We start from the raw sequence: 12,343 nt of genomic DNA, 5'->3' as shown, positions 1-12,343 counted from the left end.
GTTCGAAGGCAAATGCTGCAAAATAAACTTATCCAACACCCTCCTGTTTACAAATAAACAGTACTCTGGTGGAGGAGGTCATGTGATGGCATAGAGGATGCAGCACACACTCACGTCTCTGGAGAAATAACTAAAGAAGTGCTAATTAAATAAAGTTTAACTCATCAAAACTATTTTAAAGTTAATCTAAAGTTACTGTTGATAAAAAAGGACAATGCCACCGTGTAAAGATATTTGAAGATTACACCGAAAATAAAACGCGAAGACAGTATCTTCTGGGACCACTCCAGCCCCAGTGAGGGACCACTTCACGGAGCCACCTCTGCATCCCTTTGCAAAGATGGTGCCATTTCAAAAACTGGATCTAAACTGCATGCACGACTCCTCGAGCCTGAATGGTGGGGATACCAAAAAAATAAGAAAAAAAATCTTCAATACCTTTTAAAGGTCCAGTCCACCATCTCAGCTGTGGAACAAGAAGAAAATTTTCCAGATATAGAAGAGGATTCTAACAATTGTACAGAAGAGGAAGAATTTAAATGCAAACCCAAGTTTTTTTAATAAAAAAATGAATAAAATTGAAAATAAAATTGACAAACTTGCAAGTGCTATGGAAAATAATTTCAAATTTTTAACTGGGGAATTACAACAAGTTAAAATGGATTTGACTAAATCAATAAATTTTTCACAAAAGGTCTAAGCTAGAAGATAGAATGCAAGGTAATCATGAAGAGGTTCAGCGTACTGCAGAAAGAGCGAAATTCATTGAAGATTCTGTTACTGATTTTGTCTCTATAAATAAAATGTTATTAGAAAAAGTTGACATGTTGGAAAATTATAGCAGAAGAAATATCCTTAAAATTGTAAGGATGTCCGAAGTTAAAGAAGGTCAGGATGTATTTCATTTTTTTTTTCAGAATTGGATACCTGAAATGTTTGAGCAAGACAATTTTGAAGAGAACATTTTGATTGAAAGAGCACATAGAGCTCCACGAACAAAGCGGGGACCGAATCAAAGACTTCAGTCTATATTTATCAGATTTATTAATTATCAAGATAGGGAGAAGATACTTGGACTGGCAATACAAAGAGTTAGAGAACATGGGCCTTTGAATTATGAAGGTGAAAAAATCTTTTTTATCCAGCTTTGAGTCGAGCTCTTTTGAAGAAAAGGAGTTTAACCCAGTTAAGAAGGTTCTATGATTTTTGCTTTGTAATCCAGCTATGTTGAAAGTATTCATTACAGATCAACAGAGTGTTTGCTTCACCAATTATATTCAAGCCGAAGACTAGATTAAAATTTACTCAAGGCTCAGCTCACAGAGGACTTGTTGAAATTATTTGTTGATGAATGGGTGTAGGAATCTCTCCTTTTTTTTCTGTTCGTCTTGATATTTTGATGATAAGAAAGTTATTTTTTTTCCCATTGGAGTTGGGGATTGGGCATGTTATTCTCTGACATCTTTGTGTGGTTTCATGGTTGACCACGACCCATCTAATGGATGGTTGTAATGCTTGCTTATCTGGCATTTTAGGGAGGAGGGATTTACTATTATTTTCTTTTTTTTTTAAATTGTCATTTCAGTTTTAAATTAAACTATTGTTATTGGATTGCAGATGATGATGACGCCGGGACCCAATTTATGGAAACTCTTCCTGGACAGGTATAAGAGTTATTTATTGTTGTATTATATATACCTACAACAATGATGGATAAAGCAGTCAAGATATTGAGTTTTAATATCAATGGGATTAACAGCCCCATGAAAAGGAATAAGGTTTTGTCATATATTAAGAAGTTAGGAGTGGCTATTTTTTTCACAAGAGTCCCATTTGACAGACAGTGAACATTTAAAATTGAAAAAGGATTTGGTAGGTCGAGCAGTTTTTTCTACATTTAATTCAAAAGCTAGTGGAGTGGCAATTTTAATTTAAAAAATACCCATTAAAATCCAGGATGCAATTACAGAATCAGCGGGAAGATATCTTATAGTTAATTGTCAAATCATCATCATCATCATGGCCCATCACTTCACAAATGAAGATGAACATGGTTCCTTGTAGCTCTTCTGTCCCCACAGAACTTTTGTTCTGTTTTCCATGGAGTGCTAGGCACCATGTGCTGGGGCAAGGACTTGGAGGTGAGTGCTTGCCCAGGACAAACACTTTCCTCTGGAGTCCATGCCACTGGGCCTAGCGGAGTGCAAGGCATGACAGCCAGAGTGATGTGGTATTGCCCTGCAGTGGTCTGTTCCAAGACCGTGTTCGCTGGCCGTTGTCTTTACGGATCCTTCGCCCACCGAGTTTGCTGCTGCGGATCACTAGACAAACTGTTTCCCACACTCTGTCATATCTGCCAGCCCCTGCTGCCAGACTGACATGTGCTATTTTCCCATAGCTCGGGCCCTTTCCTGGTACTAACGCTGAGCTACCCGAGCCTGGGAATTTGAAGTCAGAGTTATCTTCTCCTAGCCTTTGCCTGAAGAGGCAAAACCTGCAAGTGGTTTGAACCCACAGATTCACCCAAATTGTCAGATATTTTCTGAAGAATAGACCTTATTGACTATTTATGCACCTAATTTGGATGACCAGAAATTTATTCAGGATACTTTTAAAAAATTTTTTTTTAAAAATTGGGATATATACATGAAAATATTTGGTTAGGTGGTGACTTTAACCTTTGTTTGGAACCTGTAATGGATAAATCTTCAAAAACTATAGTGAAGTCAAAGGCAGCTAAAACATAGTTGTCTTTGATGGAAGATTTTAATTTAATTGATAGATTTCAAAAAATGCATCCTAAGGACAGGGACTATTCTTTTTATTCTAGCAAGTTTGATACATATTCTACAATTAATTTATTTTTTTCTTTCTGCCTATAATCAATCAAGAGTGATTGGTGTGGATTATAAATCTCAATTAATATCTATAATCTCCTCTTTTGATGAGTTAATTTTCAGAAAGACAACTTTCAGTTTATAGATGGAGATTTAATTCTTTATTACTGAATTTATACAACAAATTCAATTGTTTTGTGATACTAAAATTTGCATTCAACTGAAGGTATGTTTGTTATTTGGAATGCGTTGAAAGCTTATTTAAGAGGACAAATTATGTTATTCTTCAAAACTTAAAAAGGAATACATGAAGGATATAGATACATTTGAAAAATATATAACTTTATTGGACAAGGAAATTCAAAAATCATCTTCCAAGGATAAGCATAGATTTTTAGTTAATAAAAAAAATTACAATATAATACAATGTTAATTTACAGAATAGTGAAAATGATATTGCGTTCTAAACAGAAATCTTATGAATTGGGGGTACAATCACACAAGGTTTTGGCTTGGCAATTAAAAGCAGAATAATCCTCTTGGACAATTAATGCAATACAGGATAATGATCAAGTGACTTACAAACCACAAGAAATCAATGATTTTGGGTAACTTTATGTAAAGCTCTATACCTCTGAATCATTACATGATGAAGAGGCTATTGATGATTTTACTTGTCACATCTGTCATTACTGAGTTTTACTCAAGAAGGTAAGGATGCATTAGATTTTTTTTTTAAACTGAACAGTAGGTATTCAATATGCTTTCCAGTTTGCAAACAATAAATCTCCAGGTGAAGATGAGTTCTCAGTTGAATTTTATAGTTTAAAGATTTATTGGTTTTATTTTTGAACAACATTGTCTTCCAGAAACATTTTCTATGGCGATTATTATGGTTATTCCTAAAAAAAGATAGAGATCTATTAAAACTGACTTCTTATAGACCTATACCTTTATTGAATGTAGATTATAAAATTGTAGAAAAAGCATTAGCAAATAGAATTACTGAATATCTTCCTGATTTAATAAATATGGGTCAAATGGGTTTTGTTAGAAATAGACAAACTTCAGAAAATATAGTAAGGTTATTAAGAATAATTAATTTAGCTCAGAAAAAAAAATGAGCCTAATTGTAGCTTTAGATGCAGAAAAGCCTTTTGATAGGTTGGAATAGGACTTTTTGTTTAAGGAGTTAAGTAAATTTGGTTGTGGTATAAACTTCATAAATTAGGTTAAGGGTTTATATAGAAGTCCTAAAGCTAAAGTGACCACAAATGGACAGGGGTCCCAGTTTTTTAAAATTTGAATAGATCTAGTAAACGGAGATGTCCATTATCACCAGTTCTGTTTGTTTTAGCCAGAGAACTATTGGCATAAAAGATTAGGGATGATCAGCAATTAAGGGTATTTGAGATAGAGCAGACCCATCATAAAATTAGTATATTTGCGGATGATATTTGAGGTTATTTAACTCATCCACAGATGTTATTATCAATACACTTTATCAACAATTGTTAGATTATGAGAGACTTTCAGGATATTAAATAAATTGGAATTAAAATGATGTGATGGAATTAGTGAAAACAGGCTATTCATAAAGTAGTGAAGCCATTTATTTTAATGGACTGATAAGATTAATTATTTGGTTATACATATTGATGCTAATTTGAAAAAATTATATAAATTAAATTACATACTAATATTTTAAAAAAGAGCTTTTATTAACAAATGAAAAGCCACATCTAAACTGGCCAGTAGGAAAAGGTTATCTATCTGTTATACCAGTAGGGTGGAGTATCTCTAAAGCCATAGCCAATAGCAAACATTCAGTATAATACACCCCCTCCCCATTACATCAGCATATTTCTTCCCCCCCCCCTTTAAAATTGACTAATTTTAAGAAAATACAATAATGGCAAAAGCAAAAAGGAAAGGGCAAAAAAAAGGTTACAAACAGAATAAATGAGAATAATGTACCAGCTGCGAGCCTGAGTAAACATGATGCGACTGTACTCTTTGAAACCACATCAAAGATTAGAAATGGTCATAACTAAGTATTTGTGGTGGCCTTGATATACATTCAGAATGATGTAAAGGCACAGATGTTGAAGATTTATCTTTAACTGAAAGACTTTTGTTGGCAGATGTTGACTGAAGGATTTCGGTCTGCAGATTCCCATGAAGAGGGAATTGTTGCTCCAAAGGTTTTCGGGATGGGGAGGGTAAGGAAGAAGACAGGTCAGTGGAAGGACTAACAGGCAGCAGACCAGGCAAAGCAAGATCCCTAAGGGAAACAGTGTCCTGTCTACCATTGGGAAATACAACATGAGCATATTGTGGATTAGCATGAAGCAGTTGTACATGCTCCACGAGCGGATCAGCCTTGCTGAGTCTAACATGTTTTCTTAATAAAACATCTCCGGGTTTAGATAGCCAAATTGGCAAGGTCAATCAAGTTTTCGCTTTTCTAGGGAAAAGAAAAAGATGTTGGTGAGGAGTTTCATTGGTAGCTGTACAAAGCAAAGTATGGAGAGAGTTCAAAGTTTCCGGGACTTCTTGCCAGTGGCTGGTGGAGAGACCTTTTGATTTTAGTGCTAAAATGATAGCTTTCCAGATTGTACCATTACTGTGCTCTACTTGACCACTACCCCGAATATTATAGCTTATAGTGTGACATGTAGCTATACCTCTGTCAAGAAGATATTGCCAAAGTTCGACCTCATAAAAGCTGATCCTCTGTCACTGTGAATGAAGTTAGAATAACTGAAAATACTGAAAATCAAATCAAGACATTTAATAACAGAACCAGCAGAAACATCAGCACATGGTATAGCGAAAGGGAAGCGAGAGAATTCATCAATGACCTTAAGAAAATAGATATTTTTATTGTTGGAGGTAGAGGTCCTTTAAACTCCACACTGAGGCATTCAAATTGTATAGACACCTTAATCAACGTGGATGGAGAGGGTTTGTAATAGCGTGGTTTGCACTCTGCACAAACAGGACAATCTTTAGTTTTTTGATATCTTCGAGTGAGTATGACAAATTAAGAGACTTCACATAATGATTAAATCTAGTGACTCCCAGGTGACATAATTCATCATGAAGATATTTTAAACGGTCTAGTTGCAGACTTGCACAGGTCATTCAAGAAAGTGCCTCGGGTCATTGAATTTTACTGTGTATGTCATAATCATAGGTAGAAAGTTCAATTCACCAGCACATAATCTTATCGTTTTTGATCTTGCTCCTCAACTTAGTGTTGAACATGTAGGCGACAGATTTTTGACCAATCAGCAATGTGAATTTCCTTCCAGCTACAAAGTACCTCCAATGCCCAATGGCCTCGATGATAGCTCATGCTTCCTTTTCAATAGAGGAATGTCTTAACTCTGGCCCGTGTAATGTCCGAGAGAAAAAGGGTACTGGTCTATCAGTACTGGTAGACAGCTCTGACTACTGAGTAGGTCACTTCTCTGAGGAGGGCCATTCTCTGAAGATGGTCCATTTTCATTGCGTCTTCCACCACATTGTTCACTTGCATGTATGCTTTAAAACACTGGAGCCAGTGGTGAAAAATTTCTCCAGCTCGCATCTTGATCTATCTCGAGTCTTCCAGGTTTCAGGGAAGTATCCATGATTGTTCTTCTGTTAATAAAATTGATATGCCATAGACAAGAACCCGTCGAGTATCATTCCAACACTGGGCTTTAATTAACAGATGAAAAGCCACCTCTAAACTGGCCAGTGGGAAATGTTCTCCATCTGTTTTACCAGTAGGGTGGAGTATCTCGACAGCCATAGCTAATAGCAAGCAGTCAGTATAATATGCCCCCTCCCCATTACATCATCATACTAACACATCTGAATTAATCAATTGTGATTGTTTCTGATGAAATATTTTCTATTTTAGTTCTGGGACGATTATAGTTTTTTGAGGGGAGAGTGGGAGGTGTCAGAAATAAAACTTCTCACACATGAGTCTCTTTAAAACTGATGACACGACAAGCTTTATTTACAAGTCTGCAGAGTTGGACTCAACTGGCTTCTCACCAGTTAAGCCCCGATACATACAGTGCATTGATTTTTATACCCTTATTGTTTGCCCTTCCCCTTCTTATTAATACTGTTTTAATTGGTTAGTATTGCAAAAGCATTCTAAGTATAACTGCATTTTTAATTATCACGTTCGTTACGTACGCTGCGAACTCTACATACACTAAATTCTGTTTCTCACCCTTCTTATCAATCTTTTGTCTCCTGCATGTCTCTCACTATGACCATGAAAAGATATGTTTTAAAAAAAACATATCCAGCTGATCCTTTTGTCCTTGGCTGCTAGTAAGCTCCCTGTCCGTTCTGGGTTCCCTTTTTATGATTAATCATCACATTTTAACTTAAGCCATTTTAACCTAAATTCTCTATATATAACAGGAGGGGCTTTAATTTTAGTTTATTTTAGTTTGTTTTTAGCTTAGTTTTTAGTTTTTTTTTCTATATATAGTTTTAGCTTATACTTGTTAGCATTCCATTATGTAACTTGGTATATTATTCTCAATTGGACATGATTGCAGCTACCTCATAAAGTCTCTGAACAATTCATTCACCATTTTTTGCCACCCCTGCTATGTCCATAGTGGCAGAGGTTTGTTCTTCATGAGCGATGAGCTGCATTAATATTTGCTGTCCAAGGGCATTGCCTCTAGTCAGACCACCAGCTATAACCTCAGAAGTAATGGCCAGGAGGAGCAGGATAAGACCACGGTCTGGAAGGCAATACTACTGCCCTTAGAGTCCAAGGGCCTACCCATCCCCCACTGGCAAGAGGCACCCCATGCTATCCAGTCCCTCCTGTGTACGGCTACCAATGAGACAGCTCATGAGAGACTGTTTAGATTCCTCAGAAGATCAGCATCAGGAACCACCTTACCTACCTTGCTGACATTCCCTGAGCTATTGCACCAGCTCGTGAGGACCCATAAGTCTGACCCTCTGGTCAACGGGGTCCAGCTGCTCCACACAAACTCACAGTACACCTTCGGGGCATTCCCAGATGGGCATGATGACACAGTATCTATCCAGGACCTGGCACATGAGGGAGCATCTGGAACCACCCCGACCAGCTGACAAGTATGACCAGCTCATTGTCCAAGGCTTTATTCCCCAACCACTCCTGTCAACCTGATAGCCAACCCAGTCCAGCTAAGTACCCCTGCCTGGCCTACTGGGATGGACCAGCTAAAACTGATGGAGACCACTAGGGACCCTCAATAGGGACTCGCTAGTCGCATTGCCAAAGAAGACTGCCAGACAGACTGACTTATGAGGGTCGGCTGACCACACCACACATCCCAGGACACTTTTTTTTTAAAAAAAAAAAAGGGCTGAACGTGGTGAGACCACTGTTGTACATATTTGTTATATGTAAATGACATGACCTTTCCTATTTGACCCTGCTCTCACTGGCTGGCTCGTGACTCCTCCCTTTCTCCCCCATAAAGCTTGTCATGCCAAAAGCCTACCTGCAGTTCAAGCTTGGGTCAGTGTAAGTGAGCAACACAGGGATGCTGTCCATCTCTGGCAAATAGAAGCCTTCAGTTTTGATTACTTCAATCTTTGTGCAATTGATCATGCATCAAATATTTGTTGCAGACATTGTTGTAAAACTAATTCAATAGACCACACTTTCAAACTGATCCAGTTCATTTTATTTTCTGCATGGGAATAATGTAATATCCCTTGAATTTGATATGGACATCAATAATATTTTTCATAGCATATATGTTTTAGAATCTACATTCATGAATCTACAGGTAGGAAAGTTGCTTCTGATTATCAGTGAAATTAAAATGCAAATGTCTTCTCCTCTGCATCTCTAGCAAGAGGTCATTAGGTTCAGAAAACATTTAGGTAAAAGTGGTACATGAAATGATCATATGGACTTTTACTAACAAACTGCCTGAAAAAAAATCTGACATCTGGTTCACCTCCATGATAAGGTCTTATTAAAAGTTTCAGTTGGATCCCTTTATTCAGGTTCCATTCCCACCCTGAACTTCCCATGCTCCTCTCAGCAAATTTTAAAATAAAAAAAGAAAATTTTAGAAATGCTGGAATGTCAGACAGCATCTATTAAGAGAAAAGCAGCAAAAGGCTTCAGGTTGACAATCCTGCCAAAAAAAAATGGGGAAATAAAGTTTGAAATCAAACATGCTTTAGGTTGCAAGGAGAAGAGGGAGAATGGAGCGAAGAGATGTGAAGAGTGTCTGAATAATACAATGGTTGATGTGCTTGCTGAGAGAGAGTGAAGTTCACTTAATGGCAGATGATTTGTTTAAAGGAGATGGATGCAAGTTGAAAAGGGCAAATGACAATGGTGGAGGAGGGAATAAAAGCTTTATAAGTCTTTCTCTGTTAACTTCATCTTGAAGCAGTCATGCTTGATTGCCAATCTTCCACGATGTCCAGTTCACAATTCTTTTCTATCTGGATCCATTCCTTTCACCATTTAATGAGATGTTTCATCCATTGGTGTAAGCCAAAGTGTCATTTGCTATTCTTTCGATTATTCCATCCCACAAGAGTTCAATTTTCATTCTAGACCATTGTTCCTATGAAGCTCAAAGTAATCTCAAGGAAGAGTACCACATCTTTCCTTTGTGCACATTAGATTCAAAGGCACATTGACACTGGTCCAGTAGAGAGATGCACATGTAGTCTTCTTCATGAGTCAGCCTTCCCTGTGAGTGTGCACTTAAGTGAACAAGTTAGAAATCAGAACACTGTCCTGAGTGCAGAGGGAAAGCAAAGAGGATCAGAACAGAGGTGATGAATGCAAACCCAGCCACAGATATTGTGCATAGCATAGCCTTAGTCATCTGAGTGGAGTCAATGTCCTGGATTGAATGGGTCAATGTAAATCTTCTGGCTTTGTAGCAACCAGGCCCACAGTTTCAGTGGAAGCTGCCTGGCAGCAGTAAATGAATGTGGGTGTTGCAAAAGCACCTGAAATTAGGGCAGGCAGTGGGCAGATGAAGCAAAATCTGGGCATTTCACGTTCAACACCAGGTTCAGTAATTTTAGATAATTAATCTGCTGTCACCATTTATGTCTTCTCATAACTGATCTTTAATTTCAATCATTTGATGCCTTCTTCACTCTCTTTCGTTCTTTCCCTCATTTTTTCTATCTTGAAAACTGTCACATCTTTATTTTCTTTGAGTTCTGATGAGGCTACAGTGAGCAGCAACCCTATTTCTCATCGGATAGAAATGAGCTATATATTTTCCGCACTTTCTATTTCTATTTCATACAGCAGGATGTTTTGTATTGAGTTAGTAGCTGAATCTGTTTATTCGGTGAATGGGGACATTTTAAGAGCAGAATATATTGTTTTTGTTACTTGCATGTGTTTTTTTTTAATGAAAAAAATACCACAAATGTTGTAAAATTGGAAGCATAGATTAATAGTTTTCTTTAGCTTTGCAACATGAGGCAACATGATATTCATAATGAAAACAATTGTTTGTTTACTTAATTTCTCTGCAAGTTTCATCATTTTCATCTGTCATGGCTGGGAATCACTGTTTAGCATTTCAGGTTATGATTGTGGAGATTAATGAAGGAGACTGCTGGTTTGCACTGTCTCAACATAGCTCTTTTTTTGTGAGGTTATAAAAGGATTCACTGCTAATTCACTGTCTGTCCATAAACCTATCACTGCATGAGTAATTCCTAAAGTAATATTTGCAGTAAATTTAAAAAAAAGTTACCTCAGTGTAGCAGAAGCACCAGCACACAAGATGCTTTATGCCTGTCAGCCAAGGTGGTATTCTAAGTGAAGAGTACCAGCTTATGATGTTTTCAACTGTATATCTAAGTATCTAAGTGGCTGTCCGATTATCTATCAACAGAAAGGATCATTTAACAATGATCAATTGTTACCTTTTTTGAAACACAATGTGTCTGGTTCAATACAAATCCAAAAAAAAATGTTTTAATCCCTCTGGAATATTTATTCAGCTTGCAAAGGGTGGCATGGTTAACATAACAGTTAGTACAATGCTATTACTGCACCAATGACCTCATTTCCTGTAAGGAGTTTGCACACTTTCCCAATGTTCGTATGGGTTTTCTCCAAGTGCTCCAGTTTCATCCCACAGTGTTTGTGAGTTAATTAGTGTATTTGGACTGCAAAGGATCATAGACCCAAAGGGCCTGTTAATGTGCTGCAAAGTTTTTAAAAAATTAAATATCTTCCTCTGGCAACCTCCATGATAGCAGGAAAGCTTTTATTTTGTAGATTCTAAGAATGAAACTGTGATTAGATCAGGAGGCTTAGCCCATCTTACCTGGGCTCTTCGAGAGCAACCATTCGCAATGGGGTTGGGGGGCTACACCCCTGCCTCCATCCCCATTCCCCCCAGGGAAAGAGGACATTTAATTAAAATCTTTGTTTTCTTTTCACTTCACGTAACAATTTTTAAAAAAAAATATGTAGTCGGTAGGAGAGAAATAGAGAATAAACCAGAATTTCACTGTTTCACAGGGAAGGGGGCCTATTTGAGTAGAGTCAGAGCTATAAAAAGGGTTGAGAATGGCTGTTCCAGAGAATACTATCTAGCTGACATCTATTAATAAGGGAGTGGAGGCATCACATCCTGAGCATCATAAAAATGACAAAGTCACAGAGTTATAGTGTTTTACACCATCAAAACAAACCTTTTACGCCTCTTGGGCTAATTTCTCAATATCTACCAAGTTGTCTACTTGAGCTCATCCCAATTTCTTGCATTTGCCCAATATTCCCAATACCTTTCCTTTCCTATCTATTCCCCTGTCTAAATGTCTAACTGTACCCACCCCTTTCACTTCCTCCATCAGCTCTTTCCACATATCTTCTATCTCTGTATTAAAAAAAATTGCCCATTTAGGTCCATTTTAAATCATCTCCTTTCACCTTAAATCCATGCCATCTAGTTTACAAACTTCTTATGGACAGAAAAAAAATGTGACTATTTACTAATTCTACACCCTCTCAACCTCTTATTCTCCATGGAGAAAGGTCCCAGTCTTTCCTTATAACTCAAGCTTGCTAGTCCCAACAATATGCTATGTATCTTTTGTGGAAACTTTCCAGCTCAATGACAACTTTCACTGAATTGCTTGGCAAGAATTGTGCACAATATTCCAAGTGTGGTCTCATTAAAATCTTCTTTCATTGTCACTTGGCTTCCTGACTCCTGTTATCAAAGCCATAATCAATGAAGACAAGTGGGCAAATGCCTTCTTAACAACCCATTAAACCTTTGGAACTACTTTCAACATTGCTTTAAGAAAGGAAAACTGCCTTTGACAGATTTGCTTGAGTTCTTTAAGGATTTAACAGCAAGAGGTAAGGTAGTTTGTTTTGAATCACACAAGTCTTTTGATAAGGTGCCATAAAAATGTTATTTCTCAAAATAAAAAAAAAAATGTATAGTCGAGGGTAATTTCTTTTGGTATGA

General features: G+C 37.2%; 1 long non-coding RNA gene across 1 annotated transcript; it reads right to left on the bottom strand.

Moving 5' to 3' along the window:
• Positions 1-3,303: 3,303 nt before the first annotated feature.
• Positions 3,304-10,723, bottom strand: LOC138739960 (uncharacterized). Its single transcript, XR_011342611.1, has 3 exons — positions 10,610-10,723; positions 5,525-5,579; positions 3,304-3,739 (listed from the first exon to the last, which is right to left on the bottom strand). It is a non-coding gene; the product is annotated as an uncharacterized lncRNA (long non-coding RNA).
• Between the last annotated feature and the right edge of the window lie 1,620 nt (positions 10,724-12,343).

The sequence above is a fragment of the Narcine bancroftii genome, chromosome 7 (assembly GCF_036971445.1).
Source record: "Narcine bancroftii isolate sNarBan1 chromosome 7, sNarBan1.hap1, whole genome shotgun sequence".
NCBI classification, from domain to species: Eukaryota; Metazoa; Chordata; class Chondrichthyes; order Torpediniformes; family Narcinidae; genus Narcine; species Narcine bancroftii.
This window is presented reverse-complemented; position numbering and strand designations above follow the sequence as displayed.